The sequence below is a fragment of the Callithrix jacchus genome, chromosome 1 (assembly GCF_049354715.1).
Source record: "Callithrix jacchus isolate 240 chromosome 1, calJac240_pri, whole genome shotgun sequence".
NCBI lineage: Eukaryota > Metazoa > Chordata > Mammalia > Primates > Cebidae > Callithrix > Callithrix jacchus.
In genome coordinates this window covers 199,148,021-199,173,084 of record NC_133502.1, presented here as the reverse complement: position 1 = coordinate 199,173,084, position 25,064 = coordinate 199,148,021, and the positions used below count along the sequence as shown (strand labels likewise).

Below are 25,064 nucleotides of genomic sequence, written 5' to 3'. Positions count from 1 at the left end.
TTTAGCACCATTTAAAAGTCTTGCCTTAATATGTGTGGAGTTGGGTTATCGTTCTTATCTCCCAGGTTTAGTTTCTCTGTGCCTCCCACTCTTACAGCTCACTGTTTTTTTTACACCCTTAGGACTTTCCGTTACCTACAAGCCCAGAAATACATTAAAATTAAAATGTTTTTTAATAGCATATCCTGGATCTAGCTGTATAATAGAGCAGAAGTCTTGTTTTTTCTGCTGTAAGCAAAAGTTCTAGAAAACAAATTTCCGAGAATATTAAGAAACATCCTATATGCTTGCAGTATTCATAGAACGCAGGTTTACCAAAGTTTTAGCATGTCTTATTGTAACTGCCTCGTGGCTACTCACTGCTTAAAGGGCAGGACATGAGAAGTGAGGTATGATGAAAGGAAAGCAACTTTATTCAAAGGCTAGCAGCTGGGGAATGGCAAGGCACATTCCCTTAAAAGTCCATTTCAACTTTTTGGGCTGAGTGACAGGTTTTAATAAGGAAAACTTAGTGTGGGAAGTATGCAGGAGTGGTGCTGAAGGGGGCAGGTCTACATTTATTGTTCAGAGACATGTAGACTATCTTGAGTAACGTCCTGTCTGGAGGTCCGGTTGGTATTATCTTGACTACTTCTTGGTAGTGGTGGACTAATTGTGCATAACTCCCCCTAAGCTGGAGGATTCGTAGCTGGTTCTCTATGCCTGGCTTGTTTCAAAATTAGCCCCTGGAATTTCTAAGCAAGCACATAATTAGATAAGCGAGCACTGTGCACAGGAGTGTCTGGTGGGAAAGGAGGGAAAACAAAGTTTTAAAGTATGTTTCAAGGTTAAAAGCAAGAAAGGAAAAAATATGTTTCAAAATGCATTTTGAATGTAAGTTTTGGTTACATTATCTCACCTAATCTCCATAGCAATAAAATATACAACCTTTTTCAAAAGGTAGGTATGTTTGCCATTAAATTTGTCATTTCCAAAAATGAGGACTTGGCTTTATAAGTCATTATTGGAGGATATTTTGATATTAGTACTTATTAGTATCTCATTTGTTGTGTTTGACTTAAATATTTTCATGCAGAAACATAGAATATGCTTACAGTGGATGAAAAAAGACTATAAAATATCTCATGTCATATATCTGTATGTTAAGCATTAGAAATGGACATGGCAAAAATAAAAATAGTTATAGATGCAATAAAAAATGCTAAAGGGGAAATCACCACAGATTAAAAAAATAAAATAAAAATAGTTTAGAATTAGGGATTGTGGAAGTCTTACTCATTTTATCCTAGTGTTATTCTTAAGATTTTGTACAGTTAATGAAATATACACAAAATCTATTACATGAGCATTAATACATTAGTTTTTGTTAAAAATTTATTAATTTTATAATTTTTTATTAAATCTGTTAATATATTTATACAGAGAAAGAAGTCCAAGATATATATGTTTATGTATATATTTATATATTGAACTCTCAACCACAATTATCTCTGGGTGATAAGATTTCAAGGGATTAAAAAAATATATTCATTATGATATTTTCATGATATCCAGTTTTATAAACAAAGATAATTTATTAATCTTATGGTTAAAAAATGATAAAGCTATTTTCATTTTGGAAAAAAAGTCCCATGTGCTATAAAAACTAGATTTTGATTTAAAAATTTATCTTTTTGTAGGGCTGAAGGGGAAAAATGCTTATGTCTAAAGGAAAAAAAAGTTCACTATCCATCTTTTTATACATCTTACCTGTGTGGTGGAAGTACATAAAAACTGAGGACTGCATCCACTCAGTTGCTTAACTAATTGTTGAGTGAGGATCATTTGGCATCAGAAGGTCTCATACTATACTCAGATTTTTTGATCATATAACAGTAAATCTCAAACATTTAAATATTTGCTTGAGTTTTGTACTTTATTAGAGAGATTAGTATTTATTAAGGAAAGAGCCAGGTACTTTATATGCCTGGTATTTAGTGTCATAATGATCTTTAATCTCATAGTGACTCTGGTATATCTTATTTTGCACATATGTGAAAATGGAGTTGCAAGAGATTAAGTAAATGGGGCAGAGACATTTAAAAAGGAAGTAGAAAAGTCACAATTTAAACCTAGCTCTGAATAATTTGAAAGGCTTTGCTCTGTCCATGTTACAATGTGGTCTCCTATGAAGAGTAGACCCGTCCTGCTGTTTGTCTTATTTGACTTTTCTCTGTATTTATACCATTTTCATTTGGCACTTGGTTATTTCAGCAAAGAAAGGTATTGAAAATTACACATGAAAGTTGATTAGTCATAATTCTCTTAAGATTTTAAGGACACCACCCCCGCTCCCCACCACACACACTTTTGGCAGTCTGCAAATGGTTAAATTTGATGAAATACTAATGAAGAATTACAGAGTTATTTGTTTGACTTTGCCACTTGGGACATTTGGCAAATGAGACAATTCATCTCAGTGTGCAGCTAGTCTCATTTCTTAAAGAAAATTAATTAATGCAGTTTGTCTTCCTTCCATATCTCTGATTGTAGTCCTTTTATTATACCTTCACTTTTCTGCTTTACTCTTGTTCTCTGGAAATATCTGTTTTTCAAGCCTTCCTTATTTCTTTCAACCTGATAAGTAAAAGCAATTTTCTTCAGTGTGAGAATGTATTTGTAATTTTAGTATACTTTAGACAAGGCAGTCACTTGCACAATATCCCACAGGAAGAAAATTCCTAGGAATTTCACAGGCACCAGTGCCCTTTTAAAAATGATATAATCAATTTTCCCTTATAATTGTCTTTATTACTCTTTGTCTTCTTTTTGGCAATATGGGTTAGTACTGTTTATTTCTTACCAAGATTTTCTTCTAGCACAATAGCTCCTTACTTAAATTTATCAACACCATACTGTTGCTCTTAATACCTTTGTATTTTTAAAAATAATAATACGTATGATTTTGGAGCCATATTTGAGTGATTTTTGAAGAACAGGGAATTTTTTTCTATAATTTTAACAATTACAACCAGAAATGCAATTTCTTTTCAGGAAGTGGCTTGAGCAGTTTGTTACTTAATCTTTGTGAATATATTTTTCTCCATTTTCACAGTGTGGACTTCTAATTTTAAAGGTAGAATGACTACATACTCATTTTCTTTCCTTTTGATATTCATCTGAAAAAGTAGGATTTTAGAAAATCTGGCTTTTAAATCACTTTTAACGTTTTTTCTCTACCCTCACAGACCCAGCAAGGAATCACTTTAAAAAGAATAAGATTGTTATCAATCATCTCCCATATCAGTTCTGCATAAAATTTTTTTAATCATGCTGGTGAGAACATGGAAAATTGGCATGAATATATTTAAAGCCAACTGAATGACAAATGATTTGGAAAATAAAGGATGGAAGTGAAGTAGGAATTAGGCAAATACCTATGTTAAGATAGCAATTTATATATTTATTATTAAGATTAAAGAAAGGCAACATAAAATCATGGTCATAGATTACTCTGGTCACAGCCTTTTAAAAAGTATTGACTCGGCCGGGGCAGTGGCTCACCCCTGTAATCCCAGCACTTTGGGAGGCCAAGGCGGGTGGATCATGAGGGCAGGAGATCGAGACCATCGTGGCCATGGTGAAACCCCATCTCTACTAAAATACAAAAAATTAGCCAGGCGTGGTGGCATGCGCCTGTAGCCCCAGCTACTCAGCAGGCTGAGGCAGGATAATTGCTTGAATCCGGGAGATGGAGGTTGCAGTGAGCCTAGATTGTGCCACTGCACTCCAGCCTGGCAAAAGAGCAAGACTCTGTCTCAAAAAAAAAAAAGTATTGACTCTATGTAGATTACAGAAATATTATTTCATTATTTGTCCCTGTGATAGCTGATATCTGGCAGTTGAAGGGATAGTAATCTTTAAAATGAAATAACCCTGTCATAATATCATGACAGAAAATTGAAAAGATAGTAAAAATATACTGGACTCTGAGGACCATTCTAGGGGGAGCAGTTTACAGATAATTTTAATAGGGAGATTTATAGATGCTATGCTATTTGGTATAGTTCATGTCAAGCTGAGGAGACAGATGAGGCATATCAATCACGTTTGAGGATTCTAGAGATAACCCAGAAGAGTCTTCACACTTCAGAGGATAGTTACAAGATTGATTAGATATTCAAGTTCTGCTTACTTATTCCTCTTATTTTACACTTTGAATTATTTCATTGTAAGTCTATGTAGTTTTGTTATTCTAGGTTCTTTTAGGGTTGGAGTTATGAAGGGTTTTCCTTGTTGGCCCTGGTTTGAGTTTAGTGTCCATGTGAGAGATCTTTGGTAGAGGGTCTGAGGAGCAGGGAAAGAGATTAATTATAGAGCTGTACTTAGGGCATGAGTATAGAGGATGTTTTGTTGAGGTTGTCTACCCTGGAGGCTTCCAGGAAGGGATTAGAGGAACTCTAAATATTAAAAATGACAAACTATGGGGTTTGCCCATTTATATAAATAAATATGGCATTCTGAAGTGATGGAGTTGTAAAGCTTTTAATACAACTTTGGACCCTGGGTGTGGTGGCTCATGTCTATAATCCCAGCACTTTGGGAGGCCAGGGTGGGAGGATGCTTCGAGTACAGGAGTTTGAGACCAGCCTGGGCAAACATGGTGAGACCCCATCTCTACAAAAAATAATTCTTAAAAATTAACCTGGCATGGTAGCATGTGCCTGTAGTCCCAGCTACTGGGGAGGCTGATGTGGGAAGATCACTTGAGCCTGGGAGATCAGGGCTGCACCACTGTATTCAGCCTAGATGACAGAGCCAGGCCCTTCCTAAAATAAAACAAAAGAAACAAACCCCCAAAATGAAAAAATCAAAACAACTTTGGAGGTGATGGGAGATGACTGTAGCAGAGCTTTCAGAGAGTAAGATGAAAGGCTGTTTTTCCATCTTTATGAACTGAATTATAAATTATGAAAAGTACAACCTTCTTGTCTACTTATCAGTTCTGTTTTAAAGTAGTATATACTCAGATTACTTTTGTATCCAAAGCCAAACTTTAAAAATTGAGGTTCAGAAGAGGTAACTGACTTGCCCAAGGTGATAAAGCAGGAATTAGAATGGATATTCTTAACCCTTAGCCAAGTGTATTTGCTACACATGTGGGGTTTAATACTTTATCTGAGCTATTTATGATTTTCTGGTTACATTCTTTTGGATAATTGATGGTTTGAAATTATAGAGTCCTGATATTCCACAAGATTTTATTTGATTATTACCTCTAACTGTTATCATATTAGAAATGTAGGTCCATTGCCACAGAGTATACTGGTGATCAAGAAAATTCACCAGATGGGTTTTATTTTATGTTGTACAAAATAAATAGCAAGCATCTTTATGTAAAGTTACTAGTCTGAATTAACATTCAGAAAAAAAATCACAAAGGGAACATTATTCAAACCAGAAAGATAAGAGTGCTTTGGAAATGTCATGAGAGAAATAATGTTTCATTAAAAAAAAAGTTTCACTGACTGTTGAGTCAGTATTTAATTATCTCATTTCATACTGCTTAAGTTTCAGAGAGGCCTTTCGTAACCACCCTATATAAAATAGTATCTTCTCATTGCTCCCTGTATCCTACTCTGCTGTTTTTTCCCCATAGCACTGACTGCCATCTGACTGACACTTACATGTCTGTATGCTTAAATATGTAATGCAATTAATGATTTACTTGTTTATTTTTTCTCATTAGAATGTAAACTCCATGAGAGCAGAGACTTTCTCTGGTACATGTCTGGTGCTCAGAAATGCTTGTTTGATTGTGGAAAACAGCTGGGCCATTCCTGAAAAAGTTAAACATAGAATTGCCATTTGACCTTACAGTTTCACTCTTAGATATACAGAAGAATTGGAAACACTATTCAAACAAATATATAGCAATGTAACACTATTCACAACAGGCAATAGGTAGAAAAAGCCCAAATATCCATCAGTGGATGAATAGATAAACAAATTGTGGTATATACCTGCAATGAAATATTGTTCAGCCGTAAAAAGGAATGAAGTTCTAACACGTGCTACAACATGAATGAGGCTCAAAAACATCTTACTAAGTGAAAGAAGCCAGGCACAAAAGGTCATATATTGTATGCTTTCATTGATACAAAATCCATAGAGACAATAATGTGAATTGGTGGTTTCCAGGAATAGAAGGAGAGGGAAGAATAGGAAGAAACTGGTTAATGAGTGGTTGGAAATGTTTTGAAACTAGATAGAGATGGTAGTTGCACAGCATTGCATAATGTACTAACTGCCTTTTAATTGTTCACTTTAAAATGGTTGATGTTATGTTACATGAATTTTACTTCAAATTATTTTTTTAAATGCTTGATGAATTTAGGAATGTGATTAGTTTGTTTTGAATCCCTGCTGTGTGTAGGTTATTGTACATAAGACTGCCAATTACTATCTGTGCTAGCTGAGCAAAATGGAGGCGTGTGAACAACAATGATTAGACTAGAATATCTGCTGCACTGTTTGATTCACATGGGAAAAGAAAAATATTTGATTGACATGGAACATACTTAGAAGTAGTTCATAAAACTTGATGTAATATGAGGGACAGAGCAGAATAAGACAGCTGATGCATATGGAGTCTGTATGCATGTGATGTTCACTTGTTAAGTCTGGAAATGCTAATTCTTTGGCTGTTTCTTTCTCGGGGGGCTGACGGTGTGTATGACAGAGCTCATTTTACCTGCTCTTTCTTACTTTACCATTATTGTGAATCCTACATCACAGCTGAAATCCTTCCAGCTTTGGGGTGGTGTGGAAGCATTGTAGCACAAAATTGGCTGTAAGTATCACTGTTGAGTGCCATGATTTTTCTAGAGGAATGAAGGAGGAGAACAATACCAAGAAATTAATCCAAATTCTATCTCAACATTTGAATTTATTCATTTACTCCATCAACCAGAAAAGATTGCACTTCTTCAAAATACAACAGATTTCCAATTCTCATCTATTCACCTAATCTCATTCTGCAGGTTTGTTGGGCTCCACAATGATTGTCATATGAAGACTTTCTGCGTTTTGTTAATCAGATATTAGAAAAATTTGGACTATTGGACTAAGTATCCAGACTTGGTGTTTTCCATACTAAAGTATATCCTTTTATGTATGTTCTACAAAGCCCACAGAGTCATTGTTTTTAAAAAAACAACTTTTGTGTTTCACTCATACTCTCTTTTCAGTTTATATCCCAATATGGTTAATTATTAGCAATGGTTTCTGTATGATAGGCATTTCTGAAAATGGGGAAATATCTAACAGTAAGCCCGTGTTACTCTGAAATGTAGATTGTTAACTGCTTTTTTGTGTAAATTAATAATGAACAACCAAAATTTCTGTGGTATTGTCATCCATCATTTAAATGACAGGAATAAAAGTTCAAAAAGAAACATTTTGTTCTTTTAAAAGTATCTGTCTTGAAATAGCTTGATTTTATGTTGAGTCAGATTTATATATGTAATGCAGTATATCACAAAGAATCATTTAACCTTGATAATCCTCAATTTATTCATTTATAAAATAAGGATGATCAACCTATCTGGTGTGATAAACACCTTTAAAAATAGGGCCTCGTGTACAGTCAGAGGTGATTATTCTTTGAAGTTTGAGAATAGAAAATATGCAAATTACCTTCTATTTTTTCATCTGTGAACACTTGGCTGTATTTTTTTCCTTCTTGGTTTGCTTTTCTCTCTAGCTAGTATCACTGTTTCATTTGATAGGAAACAGTCTTAGAAAGAATTAGTCTGCTAATGAAATGCCCTTTCCTCCTGGAGCTTCTGGAACCTCAGTTTTTGACTTGGTTCTTACATATGTATGCAAATGAAACACTGAAAAGCTGTAGAAGGGATGTAAATAAAACATTGATTTCAATCATCAGATTGTTAGTGTGCTAGAGAAATGTGCCAGACTGCTTTTGACAGAACTAGAACAAAAGGCTTTTTTTTAAAAGAAAAACGGCATGCCAAATACTAATTAATTTTCTGAACATTTCAAGATTCCTACTGAGTTTATATTCCTAAGTCTTTCCATAGAGTTTGTGACCTGAGATTAGTGCCAATAAGTTGATGATGAGGTCACAAGCGTAAAATTTTAGTTTTATGGTAAGATAGTTGGCATGAAACTTTAGGATCTATGTATAGCTTAGTTACATGAGAAACAAGTGTCTGAAAAACAAGAGAAAGAGAAATGTTGGATATGTTTGCAAAAATTTCCCCAACTCTCATTAAACAAATGCTTTTAGAATGAATGCTTGTAGCAGCACTCTTGTTTCTCTTATATTGCTGTTGTGGGATTGCTATAGTAATCATTGTGACTGACAGTTCACATCTGGAGACTTGTAAAATCTGCATGTTGATAACCCCCATTTGGCTTTGCCTCATCTTCTGTGATAGAAGCTTGCTGCTTGCCTTTTTCTCTCCCTTAGCAAGGAGATGCTCAGTCTGATGGGTAAAAATGATACTCTTTATAGTTTTATTTTTCATTTCTTATATTATTCAATAAATGTTTTAAAAATATGGATGAGTTTCATTTTAATGGAGGCTTGCAGGAGAAGGGAAGAGTGAGCCGATGTGACAAGGACTTGAATAAGTGTGGAGGAAAAGAGAGCAAGGGAAAAGGAGAGATAAATTGAGAATTCATGGTAGAATGGCAAAGATGAAGAGACTGGGGTATGAAGTTGAGGGTAGGGGAGAATGGGAAGAGAGAACAAGGAAGATTATTTCGAGGTTAGTATCAGTGAGTACATACTTCTGCTCATTTAAGCTTTGAGCTTGTGATTGTCACCTGTTATCTATTGCCCTGTGAAAATGTTTATTAATTAATTATGATTAATCAGTTCTAATAACTAGAGGTTTCATTCCAAATAGAAAAATCAGAGCATCTACAAGAACGGAAATTCTGTTACATGCAACAGCAGTCACTAGTATAAAATTGTATTAAGGTTCAGATTTGTCATCCTCTGTGATGAGATGGATTTTTATAATCCCAAGGAAAAGAAATATTTACTATTTTTGGTTTGAGAGTTTGTTATGAGGATATATGTGCAGAGTACTGGAAGTCACCATAACCAGTTTGTAGTCATTCCTGAGGCAAACATTGGAAAGATGGTTGTTGTTACAGATAAACCAGCTTCCTTAAAGTTAACAGTCCAACGTGGCTCTCTTCATTCCACCTACTGTGTGTATATTTTCAAGAAAGACAATTTGATTGGGTCAGCTTGCTACTCTGCATTGAGTACCTCTTTTTTTTTTTTTTTTTGAGGCGGAGTTTCGCTCTTGTTACCCAGGCTGGAGTGCAATGGTGAGATCTTGGCTCACTGCAACCTCCGCCTCCTGGGTTCAGGCAATTTTCCTGCCTCAGCATCCTGAGTAGCTGGGATTACAGGCACGTGCCACCATGCCCAGCTAATTTTTTGTATTTTTAGTAGAGACGGGGTTTCACCATGTTGACCAGGATGGTCTCGATCTCTTGACCTCGTGATCCACCCGCCTCGGCCTCCCCAAGTGGATTACAGGCGTGAGCCACCACGTTCGGCCAAGTACCTCTTTTATTTATTTATTTATTTATTTTTAAAATTTTTTATTGGATTTTAGGTTTTGGGGTACATGAGCAGAGCATGCAAGACAGTTGTGTAGGAACACACATGGCAGTGTGCTTTTCTTTCCTTCTCCCCTTCACCCACATTTGGCATTTCTCCCCAGGCTATCCCTCCCCACCTGCCCCTCCCACTGGCCCTCCCCTTTTCCCCCCAATAGACCCCAGTGTTTAGTACTCCCCTTTCTGTGTCCATGTGTTCTCATTTTTCATCACCCGCCTATGAGTGAGAATATGCGGTGTTTCATTTTCTGTTCTTGTGTCAGTTTGCTGAGGATGACGTTCTCCAGATTCATCCATGTCCCTACAAACAGCACAAACTCATAATTTCTGATTGCTGCATAATATTCCATGGTGTATATGTGCCACATTTTTCCAATCCAGTCTATTATCAATGGGCATTTTGGTTGATTCCAGGTCTTTGCTATTGTAAACAGTGCTGCAATGAACATTCGTGTACATGTGTCCTTATATTAGAACGATTTATAGTCTTTTGGATATATACCCAGTAATGGGATTGCTGGGTCAAATGGAATTTCAATTTCTAAGGCCTTGAGGAATCGCCACACTGTCTTCCACAATGGTTGAACTAATTTACACTCCCACCAACAGTGTAAAAGTGTTCCTTTTTCTCCACATCCTCTCCAGCATCTGTTGTCTCCAGACTTTTTAATGATCGCCATTCTAACTGGCGTGAGATGGTATCTCAATGTGGTTTTGATTTGCATCTCTCTGATGACCAGTGACGATGAGCATTTTTTCATATGATTGTTGGCCTCATATATGTCTTCTTTTATAAAGTGTCTGTTCATATCCTTTGCCCACTTTTGAATGGGCTTGTTTGTTTTTTTCCTGTAAATCCGTTTGAGTTCTTTGTAAATTCTGGATATCAGCCCTTTGTCAGATGGGTAAACTGCAAAAATTTTTTCCCATTCTGTTGGTTGCCGATCCACTCTAGAGACTGTTTCTTTTGCTGTGCAGAAGCTGTGGAGTTTGATTAGGTCCCATTTGTCTATTTTGGCTTTTGTTGCCAATGCTTTTGGTGTTTTGTTCATGAAGTCCTTGCCTACTCCTATGTCCTGGATAGTTTTGCCTAGATTTCCTTCTAGGGTTTTTATGGTGCCAGGTCTTATGTTTAAGTCTTTAATCCATCTGGAGTTAATTTTAGTGTAAGGTGTCAGGAAGGGGTCCAATTTCTGCTTTCTGCACATGGCTAGCCAGTTTTCCCGACACCATTTGTTGAACAGGGAATCCTTTCCCCCTTGCTTGTTTTTGTCAGGTTTATCAAAGATTGTATAGTTGTAGATATGTTGTGTTGCCTCCGGTGCCTCTGTTTTGTTCCATTGGTCTATATCTCTGTTTTGGTACCAGTACCATGCTGTTTTGATTACTGTAGCCTTGTAGTATAGTTTGAAATCCGGTAGTGTGATGCCCCCCGCTGTGTTCTTTTTGCTTAGAATTGACTTGGCTATGTGGGCTCTCTTTTGGTTCCATGTGAAGTTCATGGTGGTTTTTTCCAGTTCTGTGAAGAAAGTCAATGGTAGCTTGATGGGGATAGCGTTGATTCTGTAAATTACTTTGGGCAGTATAGCCATTTTCACGATATTGATTCTTCCTAACCATGAACACGGAATGTTTCTCCATCTGTTTGTGTCCTCTCTGATTTCGTTGAGCAGCGGTTTGTAGTTCTCCTTGAAGAGGTCCCTTACGTTCCTTGTGAGTTGTATTCCAAGGTATTTTATTCTTTTTGTAGCAATTGTGAATGGCAGTTCGTTCTTGATTTGGCTCTCTTTAAGTCTGTTATTGGTGTAGAGGAAGGCTTGTGATTTTTGCACATTGATTTTATATCCTGAGACTTTGCTGAAGTTGCTTATCAGTTTCAGGAGTTTTTGGGCTGAGGTGATGGGGTCTTCTAGGTACACTATCATGTCGTCTGTAAATAGAGACAATTTGGCTTCCTCCTTTCCTATTTGAATACCCTTTATTTCTTTTTCTTGCCTGATTGCTCTGGCTAGAACTTCCAGAACTATATTGAATATGAGTGGTGAAAGAGGGCATCCTTGTCTAGTGCCAGATTTCAAAGGGAATGCTTCCAGTTTTTGCCCATTCAGTATGATATTGGCTGTTGGTTTGTCATAAATAGCTTTTATTACTTTGAGATACGTTCCATCGATACCGAGTTTATTGAGGGTTTTTAGCATAAAGGGCTGTTGAATTTTGTCAAATGCCTTCTCTGCGTCAATTGAGATAATCATGTGGTTTTTGTTTTTGGTTCTGTTTATGTGGTGAATTACGTTTATAGACTTGCGTATGTTGAACCAGCCTTGCATCCCCGGGATGAATCCTACTTGATCATGGTGAATAAGTTTTTTGATTTGCTTTTGCATTCGGCTTGCCAATATTTTATTGAAGATTTTTGCATCTATGTTCATCATGGATATTGGCCTGAAGTTTTCTTTTCTTGTTGGGTCTCTGCCGGGTTTTGGTATCAGAATGATGTTGGTCTCATAAAATGATTTGGTAAGTATTCCCTCTTTTTGGATTGTTTGAAATAGTTTTAGAAGGAATGGTACCAGCTCCTCTTTGTGTGTCTGGTAGAATTCGGCTGTGAACCCGTCTGGACCTGGGCTTTTATTGTGTGGTAGGCTCTTAATTGCTGCCTCGACTTCTGACCTTGTTATTGGTCTATTCATAGTTCCAGCTTCCTCCTGGTTTAGGCTTGGGAGGATGCAGGAGTCCAGGAATTTATCCATTTCTTCCAGGTTTACTAGTTTATGTGCATAGAGTTGTTTGTAATATTCTCTGATGATGCTTTGAATTTCTGTGGAATCTGTGGTGATTTCCCCTTTATCATTTTTTATTGCATCTATTTGGTTGTTCTCTCTTTTCTTTTTAATGAATCTGGCTAGTGGTCTGTCTGTTTTGTTGATCTTTTCAAAAAACCAGCTCTTGGATTTATTGATTTTTTGAAGGGTTTTTCGTGTCTCAATCTCCTTCAGTTCAGTTCTGATCTTAGTTATTTCTTGTCTTCTGCTGGGTTTTGAGTTTTTTTGATCTTGCTCCTCTGGCTCTTTCAATTTTGATGATAGGGTGTCAATTTTGGATCTCTCCATTCTCCTCATATGGGCACTTACTGCTATATACTTTCCTCTAGAGACTGCTTTAAATGTGTCCCAGAGGTTCTGGCATGTTGTGTCTTCATTCTCATTGGTTTCGAAGAACTTCTTTATTTCTGACTTCATTTCATTGTTTGCCCAGTCAACATTCAAGAGCCAGTTGTTCAGTTTCCATGAAGCTGTGCGGTTCTGGGTTGGTTTCTGTATTCTGAGTTCTAACTTGATTGAACTATGGTCTGAGAGGCTGTTTGTTATGATTTCAGTTGTTTTGCATTTGTTGAGCAGTGCTTTACTTCCAATTATGAGGTCAGTTTTTGAGTAGGTGTGATGTGATGCTGAGAAGAATGTATATTCTGTGGATTTGGGGTGGAGAGTTCTGTAAATGTCTATCAGGTTTGCTTGCTCCAGGTCTGAGTTCAAGCCCTGGATATCCTTGTTGATTTTCTGTCTGGTTGATCTGTCTAATATATACAGTGGAGTGTTAAAGTCTCCCACTATTATTGTGTGGGAGTCTAAGTCTCTTTGTAAGTCATTAAGAACTTGCCTTATGTATCTGGGTGCTCCTGCATTGGGTCCATATATGTTTAGGATTGTTAGCTCTTCTTGTTTTATCGATCCTTTTACCATTATGTAATGGCCTTCTTTGTCTTTTTTGATCTTTGTTGCTTTAAAGTCTATGTTATCAGCGATGAGAATGGCAACTCCTGCTTTTTTTTGCTCTCCATTTGCTTGGTAAATCTTCCTCCATCCCTTTATTTTGAGCCTTTGTGTATCCTTGCATGTGAGATGGGTTTCCTGGATACAGCACACTGATGGGTTTTAGATTTTTATCCAATTTGCCAGTCTGTGTCTTTTGATTGGTGCATTTAGTCCATTTACATTTAGGGTTAATATTGTTATGTGTGAATTTGATACTGCCATTTTGATGCTAAGTGGCTGTTTTGCCCGTTAGTTGTTGTAGATTCTTCATTATGTTGATGCTCTTTAGCATTTAGTGTGATTTTGGAATGGCTGGTACTGTTTGTTCCTTTCTATGTGTAGTGCCTCTTTCAGGAGCTCTTGTAAAGCAGGCCTGGTGGTGACAAAATCTCTGAGTACTTGCTTGTTTGCAAAGGATTTTATTTTTCCTTCACTTACGAAGCTCAGTTTGGCTGGATATGAAATTCTGGGTTGAAAGTTCTTTTCTTTAAGAATGTTGAATATTGGCCCCCACTCTCTTCTGGCTTGTATTGTTTCTGCCGAGAGATCTGCTGTGAGTCTGATGGGCTTCCCTTTGTGGGTAACTCGACCTTTCTGTCTGGCTGCCCTTAGTATTCTCTCCTTTATTTCAACTTTGTTGAATCTGACGATTATGTGCCTTCGGGTTGCTCTTCTTGCAGAATATCTTTGTGGTGTTCTCTGTATTTCCTGCATTTGAGTGTTGGCCTGTCTTGCTAGGTGGGGGAAGTTTTCCTGGATGATGTCCTGAAGAGTATTTTCCAGCTTGGATTCATTCTCTTCGTCCCCTTCTGGTACACCTATCAAACGTAGGTTAGGTCTTTTCACATAGTCCCACATTTCTTGGAGACTTTGTTCATTCCTTTTTGCGCTTTTTTCTCTGATCTTGGTTTCTCATTTAATTTCATTGAGTTGGTCTTCAACTTCAGATATTCTTTCTTCTGCTTGGTCAATTCGGCTATTGAAACTTGTGCATGCTTCGCGAAGTTCTCGTATTGTGTTTTTCAGCTCCTTTAATTCATTCATATTCCTCTCTAAGTTATCCATTCTTGTTATCATTTCCTCATATCTTTTTTTAAGTTCCTTAGTTTCTTTGCATTGATTTAATACATGTTCTTTTAGCTCACAAAAGTTTCTCATTATCCACCTTCTGAAGTCTAATTCCGTCATTTCGTCACAGTCATTCTCCGTCCAGCTTTTTTCCCTTGCTGGTGAGGAGTTTTGGTCCTTTCTAGGAGGTGAGGTGTTCTGGTTTCGGGTGTTTTCCTCCTTTTTTCGCTGGTTTCTTCCCATCTTTGTGGGTTTATCCACTTTTCGTCCGCGTATTTGCTGACTTTTCGATTGGATCTCTGAGTGGACACCCAGATTGTTGGTGATGAAGTATTTCTGTTACTTGGTTTTCCTTCTACCAGCCTAGCCCCTTCGCTATATGACTGCTGAGGTCCACTCCAGGCCCTGCTTGTCTGGGGTGCACCTCTAGCAGCTGTGGCACAGCGAGGGATGCTACCCGTTTCTTTTTCTGCTATCTTTGTCCCAGGATGATGCCTGCCAAATGTCAGTCTTATGGATATAGAGGGGTCAGGGAGCTGCTTGAAGAGACAGTCTGTTCTTTTTAGGACCTCAATTTCTGAGTTGTGAGCTCTGTTGTTCATTCAGGGCCGTTAGGCTGCTATGTTTGATTCTGCTGCAACAGAGCTCATTAAAAAAAACCCTTTTTTTCTCAAATGCTCTGTGTTGGGGGGTTCGGGCTTTATTTTTCGATGTCCTTTGAGGTGTCCTGCCTAGCTGGGAGGCAGACTGTTTGCCTGCCGAGGCTCCGCCCTGCTGTTGTGTGATTCGCCCTGTTCCTGCAGGCTCTGCTGTGGTCTCCGCCACGCCCTGCGGCGGAGTCTCTTCGTTGTAGCGTGTTGCCTCGGCAACGGCAGGCTGCGTCAGCAGTGGGCGTGTATCTCAGTAGGGACGGGTTGCCTCGGCAACGGCTGGCTGCGTCAGCAGTGGGTGTGTATCTCAGTTGGGGCGGGTTGCCTCGGTAGTGGTGGACGCCCCTCCCCCACAGAGCGTCTCAGACCGTCTGCTCGGGATAGTTTGAAATCACGGTTTTGTTCGTCCCACTGGATATCCCGAACGCTCTGTCCCTGCAATCCCCTGGGCTGGCCTACTGTCCAAGTCTGCTTCAGTCTCAAGTCCAGCCCTCTCAAGTCTCAGGTTGCCAGTTCAACAGGGCACCTGGACTAGTGCGCCCTGTGGGGATTGCTGGGTAGGGCCGGCCGCCGCTGCGCCCCGGCTGCCGGCTTTGCCAGGCAGACTTACTGCCTGGCGTCCCATGTCTTTTTTATACTTGGGAGTTTCCCCGTTCTGTGGGCAACAAAGATCAGTCTGGAAATGCAGCTCGGACTCACCTCTTTGCGGATTCAACGAGAGCTCCAATCCTGGGTTGTTCTCACAGTGCCATCTTGAGTCCTCCCAAGTACCTCTTTTAATGGTAGTTCTGTGAAAACATCTCAGAGGTGAATTTTTTTTCCCCTTATGTTCAACCCATCTACATTGCTTTTACTTGTACACTTGAAACTTGGTCCAGTCAGCTGTGGCTTGATTTTTTTTTTAAATTCTTTGAACATGTACAACAAGCCAGATGTGTCCTACATGCTGGTTAGTCAGAAGTGAGCAAGATAGGCCTCTGCTCAAATGGAGTTTATAATTTGGCATTATAGTGGTGGTGAGACAGAACATAAACAAATGAACAAGGTGATTTCAGATGGTGAGGTCTGGAGAAAATAAATGAAGGTGATGTAATACATGAGTGACTAGGGGAGACAGTCTGTTTTAGATAAGGTGGTTAAAGTTCTGTCTGAGAAAGTAACACTTTCAGACCTCAGTGAGCTAAGACAGAGGGAGTAGTAGCAAGTGCAAAGGCTCTGAAGTTGGAGGGATTGGATTTGTTGGAAACTTTGTATTAAGAAAATTTTCAAACATATACACTCATCACCAGTTTTAACAATTAGCAACTTGTAGCCTATCTTGTTTTATTAATGAACCTTCCCACCCTATCTTACCCACACATTATTTTAGCATCATGTTATTTTCTAGACATAGAATTTTATTCTAAAAATATTTCAACATGCATGCCTAAAAGATAAGGACTTTAATTTTAATTTAATTTAATTTAATTTGAGATAGAGTTTCACTCTGTTGCCCCAGCTGGAGTGCAGTGGCGCAATCTCAGCTCACTGCAACTTCCGCCTCCCAGGTTCAAGTGATTCTCATTTCTCAGCCTCCCAAGTAGCTGGGATTACAGGCACATGCCACCACACCTGGCTAATTTTTGTATTTTTTAGTAGAGATGGGATTTCACCATGTTGGCCTTGCTAGTCTTGAACTCCTGACCTCAGGTGATCCTCCTGACTTGGCCTCCTAAAGTGCTAGGATTACAGGTGTGAATCACTGCACCCAGCCAGGACTTTAAAGAAAATACAAATACCATTGCTACAACTAGAAAAAAATTAACAATGATTCTTTAATATCACCAAATGTCTAGTCTGTGTTTAAACTTCCACTTGTTTCATAAGTGTTTTATGTTATGTGTTGTTGCAATTACACAATATAGCAAACATCCACAAAACTTCGGAGGCGTACAAGAATAATCATGAAGTCTAGGGGTCAGCTAGGTGATCCAGTTGCTGTAAGCAGAGCTTGGAGAGACTCACTCATGTATCTGGTTACCTGCAGCTGGAGTAGATGATTTTATGATCTTGGTTGGTCTCTCTCCTACATCTCAGGCTTCAGCTGGACTGACTTGATTTTGTCCCAAATGTCTTTTCTTTAAGCGGGCAGTGTTGGGCATGTTTTCATGGTGAAGGCAGAAGAGAAAGAACAAAGTCCAGTTGTATGAGAGGACAGGTGGGAAAGAATGAGTGATTTTTCAAGCCTCTGCTTGCCTCACCTTTGCTGACATCCCATTGGTCAAAGTAAGTCAGAGTGGGAGGTGACTACAAAGATGCTGGAAAACTGGGTGAATTCAGGAAGGCCACTCATTGGATCTATTAATGCAGTCGATCTACCACAAATGATGTAAATGATTTTCCTTTGCATTTTGTTTTGAATCAGAATCCAAATAAACTACACATTGTGATTATTTGCTTTTTCTAGATTCTACCCTCTTGTCTTTTTTCTTTGTATTTAATTTTTTTAAAAGAGAATTTGACATTTCTAATAAACATTGAAAAGGCCAATGTAGCTGGAATATAGTAATGAAGGATAGAGTGACAGGTGAAATTTGGAAGGAAGGTATAGGCTAATTCATTCAGTGTCTTGTAGATCATGGGAAGGAGTTTAGGTTTTATTCTAAGAGCAGTTGGGAAGTCATGCTGGGTTTGGAGCTGGGGAATGTATGGTCTGATATGTGTGTTTTTTTTTTTTTTTTTTGGTAAATCTGAAGTAAGTTTATATGTAGTAAAATGCACAGATGAGTTTTGAGAAATGTGTATACTTATGTAACCACTACTCCAGTCAAGATGTTGAACATTTCGTCACCTTATAAAGCGCCTTCATGTCCCTTTGTAGTCAGCTGCTCCTCCCCACTGATAGGATTTTGAGGGTTTTTGTACAGCTACAACTATAAATCAGTTATGCCTATTCCAGAACTTTATACCAATGGAATTATATGAATATATTCTTTTGTTTCTGGTTCCTTTTCTTCACCATAATGTTTGTTACAATTCACCATCTTATTTCAGGCACTAGCAATTCATTTTTTTTTTTATTGCTCCATAGTATGTAATTGTTTGGCTTTCCTACTATTTACCTGTTGATGGTCATTTGGGTTGTTTCCATTTTTTTACTATTATGAATAAAGTTGTTATGAACATTCATATACAAGTCTGTTTTAAAACATATTCATATTCATTTTTCTTGAGCAAATACTTAAGAGTGTAATTGCAGGGTCATATGGCTTAGTGTATTTCAGTTTTATAAGAAACTGTCAAACTCTCTTTCAAAATTGTACTGCCTCATTACTAGTCAAGGAAATGCAAATTAAGACCACAGTGAGATACTATGTCCACCTAGTAGATTTATAACAATGCCATTTAACACAGTTTGTGGAGGATAACTAGGAACCATTATACCTTGCTAGTGGCAATATACATTGGCATAACTGATTTTAAAAATAGTTTGGCAATATTTTAAAAGTTGAACTTTTGGTCAAGAGATCGAGACCATCCTGGTCAACATGGTGAAACCCCGTCTCTACTAAAAATACAAAAAAAAAGCTGGGCATGGTGGCGCACACCTGTAATCCCAGCTACTCAGGAGGCTAAGGCAGGAGAATTGCCTGAACCCAGGAGGCGGAGGTGGCGATGAGCCGAGATCGCGCCATTGCACTCCAGCCTGGGCAACAAGAACAAAACTCCATCTCAAAAAAAAAAAAAGTTGAATTTTTAACTTTATAACCCAGCAGTTTGACTCCCAGGTAGGAAAATTCTTATACAAGTGCACTAGAGCTATGTTTTCGAATTTTGAGAATAACACTTTATATTGACAAGATAAACAGTGCATATTACATATTACAATGTTATACATAAGGGGAAAATGAATGAACTATAATTACATGCATAATTGATAAAGTTAATAAACAAGCAAAACTAAATAATATTTTATTCAGGCATAATGTAACAAAACTATGTCAAAAAAGGCAAGGATATGATACATACGACATTAAGAATAATATTTCCTCAGGCAGGAGGCAGGTGGATGGCATGGGGGAGGTGCATACAAGTTATTGGTAATGTCCTGGTCTTGGCTTGCTTTATAACTTAATATAACCTTCAATATGTCTCTTGTTATGTCAAATATTATATTTTAAAAGATTATACAATTTAAACTACTCTGGCTTTTGTGTGGAACAATGGAGACAAAAATGAGGCAAAAGAGAGACTGATTTCATTTAAAGCAGAAATTTGTTGTAATTATTGTAGGAAAAAAACTATTGTAAGCCTTTTCCTTAAAAAGGAATGCTGTATTTTTATAAGACTGAATGGTGTTGGCAACCCATCTTGTACACTCTGGTTTTTGGGTTAGTGATTTCCCATTCATACTTAAGTGTGTAGGTCTAAATTCCCATTCAGGACTACTGTGGCATTTATAAACTTGGAAATAATTTACTTAAAGTACATTTATAGCATTTAATTTGTCATTTATTCATTATTTCATTATCTGATTGGCATTGCCTTAATTACAGGATTTATGTCATTACTTGGAATATAAATAAGAATAAATCTTTACCGATGGATTGATTAAGCCTGACTCTTCACATTAGCAAGAGTCAACCAGGAAGCGCAGTAAAGTGCATCCTTGAGTAACATCATTTCCTCCAATGTCATTTGGTTACAAAGCTGATGAGGAAAAAAAATGGATTCCTGGCAGGGGCCACTGCATGGAGTTTGCACGTTTTCCTCATATCGGTGTGCGTTTTCTCCAGGTGCTCAGATTTCCTCCCACTTCCAAAGATGTGCACATTAGTTTAATTGGTGTGTCTAAATGGTCCCAGTCTGAGTGTGGGTGTGAGTGTGCCTTGCCATGGGAGGGCATCCTCTCCAGGGTGGTTTCCTACCTTGTGACCTTAGCTGCTTCGATAGCCTCTGGCCAGCCCTAAGCTGGAATAAACAGGTAAACAGTTATCTTACTTGTTTTTATTAATCTTCTTAAATGTAAGTATAGCTCACATTTATCTCAATGTTTAATGTTAGAAATGTTTTGGTCTTTATTTAGAAGTTTGGTGATGTTTTTGTGACCAGAAATGTGCTGTAGGAACTTGACTCTTGTTTATATCAATTAACCTATGCTTATAAGTCTATTTGCTTGCAACCACAGTTTCCAAGAACCTATTGATGATGTTAAGTGAGGATTTATTGTATTTCACTTAGTAATTTAAGGCTTTTTCCCTCCCTTTTACTAGTATTACCTCTGCTACATAGTTGTTTTCCCAGGATTTCCCTTTATCGTCATGTGGAATCAATTTCCTTCTCACCTTTTTATATCTCCTTTTTTGTGAATCCCATGTCTTCATTTGTTTTGGTGCACTCTCTCATTTTGGTAGAGCACGCTCTCCAGTATCTAAGATAGGGAATATAAGTGGTATATTTTATCTTCACAATTAACTTACATTCTGGTTTAGAAGTTATTTTCCCTAAGAATTTTAAGACATAGATGGATTCATTGAATGAATTATTCATTTGCACATTTCATTCTTTCATTCATTGTTTCCTAGTTTTCACCGTTGCAATTGAGAAGACCAGTGGTATTTTGATTTCTGATCCTTTGTATGAAAGTTGTTTTTTTAACCCCTTTTTCTTTAGAAGCATATAAAATCTTTTCTTTGTCCCCAGCGTTTTTCAGTTTCAGAACAATATGCCTTAATAGAGATCTGTTTTCATTCTCTTGTATTCAGGTATATTTTTTATAGCATTTACAGGTGAACTTTGACAGTTTACCTCTTTCTATTAATAGTTTTCCCAGCCAGGTGTGGTGGCTCACGCCTGTAATCACAGCACTTTGGGAGGCTGACGTGGGTGGATCACGAGGTCAGGAGTTTGAGACCAGCCTGGGCAAGATGGTGAAACCCTGTCTCTACTAAAAATACAAAAATTAGTGGGGGCACAGGGGCATGCACCTGTAATCCCAGCTACTCAGGAGGCTGAGGCAGAAAAATCACATGAACCCAGGAGGCGGAGGTTGCAGTGAGCCAAGATCGTACCATTGCACTCCAGCGTGGGTGACAGAGTGAGACTCAGTCTCAAAAAAAAAAAAAAAAAAAAAAACAAAACTTTTCCCAAGTCTGCCTGTCTTGAATTGCTGTTACTGGGATTTTGGATCTCCTGGACCCGTTCTTTAATTTTCTTATATTTTTTCTCCTAATTTTATCTTTTTATTATTTTACTGTACTTTCTGGAGCATTGCCTCAACATTATTTTTTTTTATTTTTATTTTTTGAGACGGAGTCTTTCTCTGTTGCCCAGGCTGGAGTGCAATGGCACGATCTTGGCTCACTGCAACCTCTGCCTCCCGAGTTCAAGCCATTTTCCTGCCTCAGCCTCCTGAGTAGCTGGGATTATCAGTACACGCCACCAAGCCCAGCTCGTTTTTGTATTTTTAGTAGAGATGGGGTTCCACTATGTTGGTCAGGCCCGTCTCAAACCTCCTGACCTTGTGATCCGCCTGCCTCAGCTTCTGAAAGTACTGGGATTACAGGCATGAGCTACTGTGCCCTGCCAAAATTCACTATTTTTTAAAAACTGTACAACTTAGTGCTTTTTTAGTATGTCACTAAATTGTGCAAGTTCCAGAAAAAATTCATCTTTCCCAAAAGATATTCCTATTCATCAGTCATTCTTTATTCCCCTTACCCTTGACCTTCTGACAACTGCTGATCTAATTTCTGCCTTTATGAATTTGCCTATTCTGGACATTTCATATTCCTGGAACCAGATATCCTTTTATTTCTGGCTTCTTTCACTTACCATAATGTTTTTAAGGTTAATCCATGTTGCGGTATATGTCTCCTTTTGTTTTCTGAATGTTCTTTTTTAGTAAAGCGTGTTCCTTTTTCGTTCAAACACTATTCTCTTATCTTTGAGGATATTAGTGATTAGCTTTTTGAAATTCTTATATATGTGCATATTCTGTTTTCCCCAGATTACTTTTTTTTGTTTCCTTTGGTGCCTGCCTTTCGTATTAGATATTTTCCAGAAAATATCTGTCATTCTTACTTTTCTGCTTCTGTTTAAGAGTGAGGTAAAATAAAACTTGATGCAAGCTCTCTGAGCAAGGGCAGGGCTGATTGACTATACTGTTTATCACATGGTGATCTGGCTGTACTATCCTTAGAGAATGCTGATAGAACGCCTTTGGATCTTTTGTCCCACCTTGGATGTAGTCAGTCTCCAGCACCAGCTCTTCCACTTTTCTGCCTGAGGGTACATGTTTGGCTTGATTTCATTGTTTTGAGAACCAGACAGGTAAGCCTTTAATTCATCCACGTTTTCATTATGGAACTTTGTTTTCCTCTCTTCAGGCTTTGCAATAAGAGGGAGAAGCAGTCTTCTGGTAGTGTAACTGCTTCTTAAACAGACTTTGAAACTCTCTTCCAGTTTTTAGCCTTGTCTTCATCTCACGTTCCGGAGGTACATGGTATTTCTACTTTTGGATCCTTATAGGGATTCTGATTTACATATAAATATATTGGTTTGCTTCTCAGCTTTCCTCACTGGCTTGTTTTGCTTCTGCCAAGTCAGTTCTTTGGTTCTGCTAAATCAGTTACCACTTGTTCATCTGCTTTCTAGCTTATAAAACTTTGCTGTCTTTGCCTCTTCTCCTGATTTTTTTTTCCTCGTGAGTTCATACCATTTATAAAAATTTTTAAATGTCATTTTAGTATTGGAAGAGAGAAGATCTAAATACATGTTTAATCCATCATGTTTAACCAGCAGTAATTATTTTAGCAGGATATTAATAGAATTTTATTAGTTTGCTAGAGCTCCTGTAACAAATTACCAGAGACTGGTTAGCTTAAACAACAAAAAATTTTATTTTAGCATACTTTTGGGCGATAGGAGACCAAGATCATGGTGTCAGCAGGGTTGATTTCTTTTGAGGCTTCTCTCTTTGGCTTTTAGATGGCCTGCTTCTTTCACATTTTCTTTCTTCCAGGTATGTCTGTGCCCTAATCTTTTCTTCTTGTAGAGACAACAGTCATATTAGATTAGGGCCCATCTATATTGATGCAGGGCAGGTGAGCCCCCAAAGTGGGGCTTAGCTTCTTTTTTAATTTTTTTGGATTATGTATTTTCTAAATACAATGAAATTATTAATGTTTTAGCTAAGGCTCTTTTGCTTGCCTTAGGAAGGAATAAGAAGCCTAAACTAGCTTAAATAGAGTGTTTCTATTGTGAAGTCTAAAGCCATTCTAATTCTACATCCTTTTCTCCATTCTGTTATCAAACCCTTTAATATATTTTGTTGGAAGCTTATAAGATTTTCAGTGTTCTGAAACTTCTTGTTACTATAGCTTGATGTGTTTGTTATGCAGATATAATTTTTCTGCAGTGGTCTTCGAATTTTTTTCCGTATCTGTTCTTTGTTTCAAATTCTTCTCCTTTTCACTCTGCTTTCTGAGAGGCTTCTTTAGTTTTATCTTACTGTCTTCTTGGCGGATCCTCATTTTTATTATATTTTAAACTTTCAAGAGCTCTTTTTGAGTCCAAAGTTAAAAAAAATTTTTTTTAAAGTAACCTGTTCTTAGTTTACAGTTCAGTTTCATTCTTTATATATTTGAGGATACATGCACACACGTATTTTCATTTTGTCAAAAAGTAATCTAGAAATATGAAGGCATACAAAACAAAATATGTAATTCAGTGATCTATTAGTAAGCAAATGTCTATGAAACTATTACCATTACCCAGGAAAAGTCATCAAGTGCAGTTTTCCTACCCTCTCCTTTCTGCCTCCTATCTCCCCAAGAATGATTTATTCACTGCTTAAGGTTCATAACTCCCACTGTTAAAGAGTGGTTAAACAAGTCATTTTTTATAAAGATAACAGCAACAATTTAACTAAAGAAATGTCAATCTATTTTTAAAAAGAAGAGTGATAGGGGAATCAAGAAGAAACTCATACAGGGTGGAGAATTGGAATGTGATAGAGAGATATGATGTTTGATGTAAAGTAATAGAATGATAGATACAAATAGATGCTCTTTTATGTTTCTTAGTTTTATTAGTGTATGGCATTATATTGAGGGGCTTTTATTAGCTATTCAAGAAAGGCAGAATATTTGAAGAAGGGTTTGTGATATAGTATCATTCATTTATCAATCAGTCATACATCATTTATTAAATGCTGAAGATTCAAAGAGGCTTTGAGCACAGTAAGTGCCCTCCAGAGACTCAAAGGTTTTATCCGGCTTCGAATAGACCTTTTGTTAGGAGATATATCCTAATAAAGGTCAGAACATGAAGCATTAAGTTTTTACCCTCACAAAAGAGCTGTATCTGAGACTGGCCTGACAAAAGATTAGAATATTATGTTAATGTTCCTAGTGTTCTTTCTCATATTATAAAAAACCACACTTCACTGATTCTAAGGTTCAGTGGATTAGAGGAAAATCTTAAACCTAGAAAGATTAATTCAAATCCTATATTAACCTATTTGATCATTTCAGAGTATTATGGGATAATTAGTGACTAGCATTTGGAGTTTATGAGTAATCCTGTTTGGGTGATGGCTCTCTTGTTGTGCCCTTCCATTTATCACTTGTTTCCAAGTGATAAATGATACTTTAGTTATTTACTGTTACTCTGCATTTTCTTCACCAAATGATACAAGATCATCCTAGTTTATGTTAAATATGCAATTTTCCCTCCTAGGTCTTTTGTCACAGAGACTGTCCTAAGAAATTATATCTTTATTTCTGATGATTTTAGCTGTAACATTTCAACCTGGATTAAGTTTTTGTTATACTGGGATTTTGTTTTTCTGCATCACTAATCAAAGTTTCTAATGATATTTTGCCTTTTGATGTGCATTGAAGATTGA

At 37.4% G+C, this 25,064-nt stretch overlaps 1 protein-coding gene across 4 annotated transcripts in view; it reads left to right on the top strand.

The window, feature by feature from the left end:
- Positions 1-25,064, top strand: part of TTC28 (tetratricopeptide repeat domain 28) — a 708,603-nt gene that overhangs the window by 199,789 nt on the left and 483,750 nt on the right. The gene's annotated exons all lie outside the window — the stretch shown is intronic.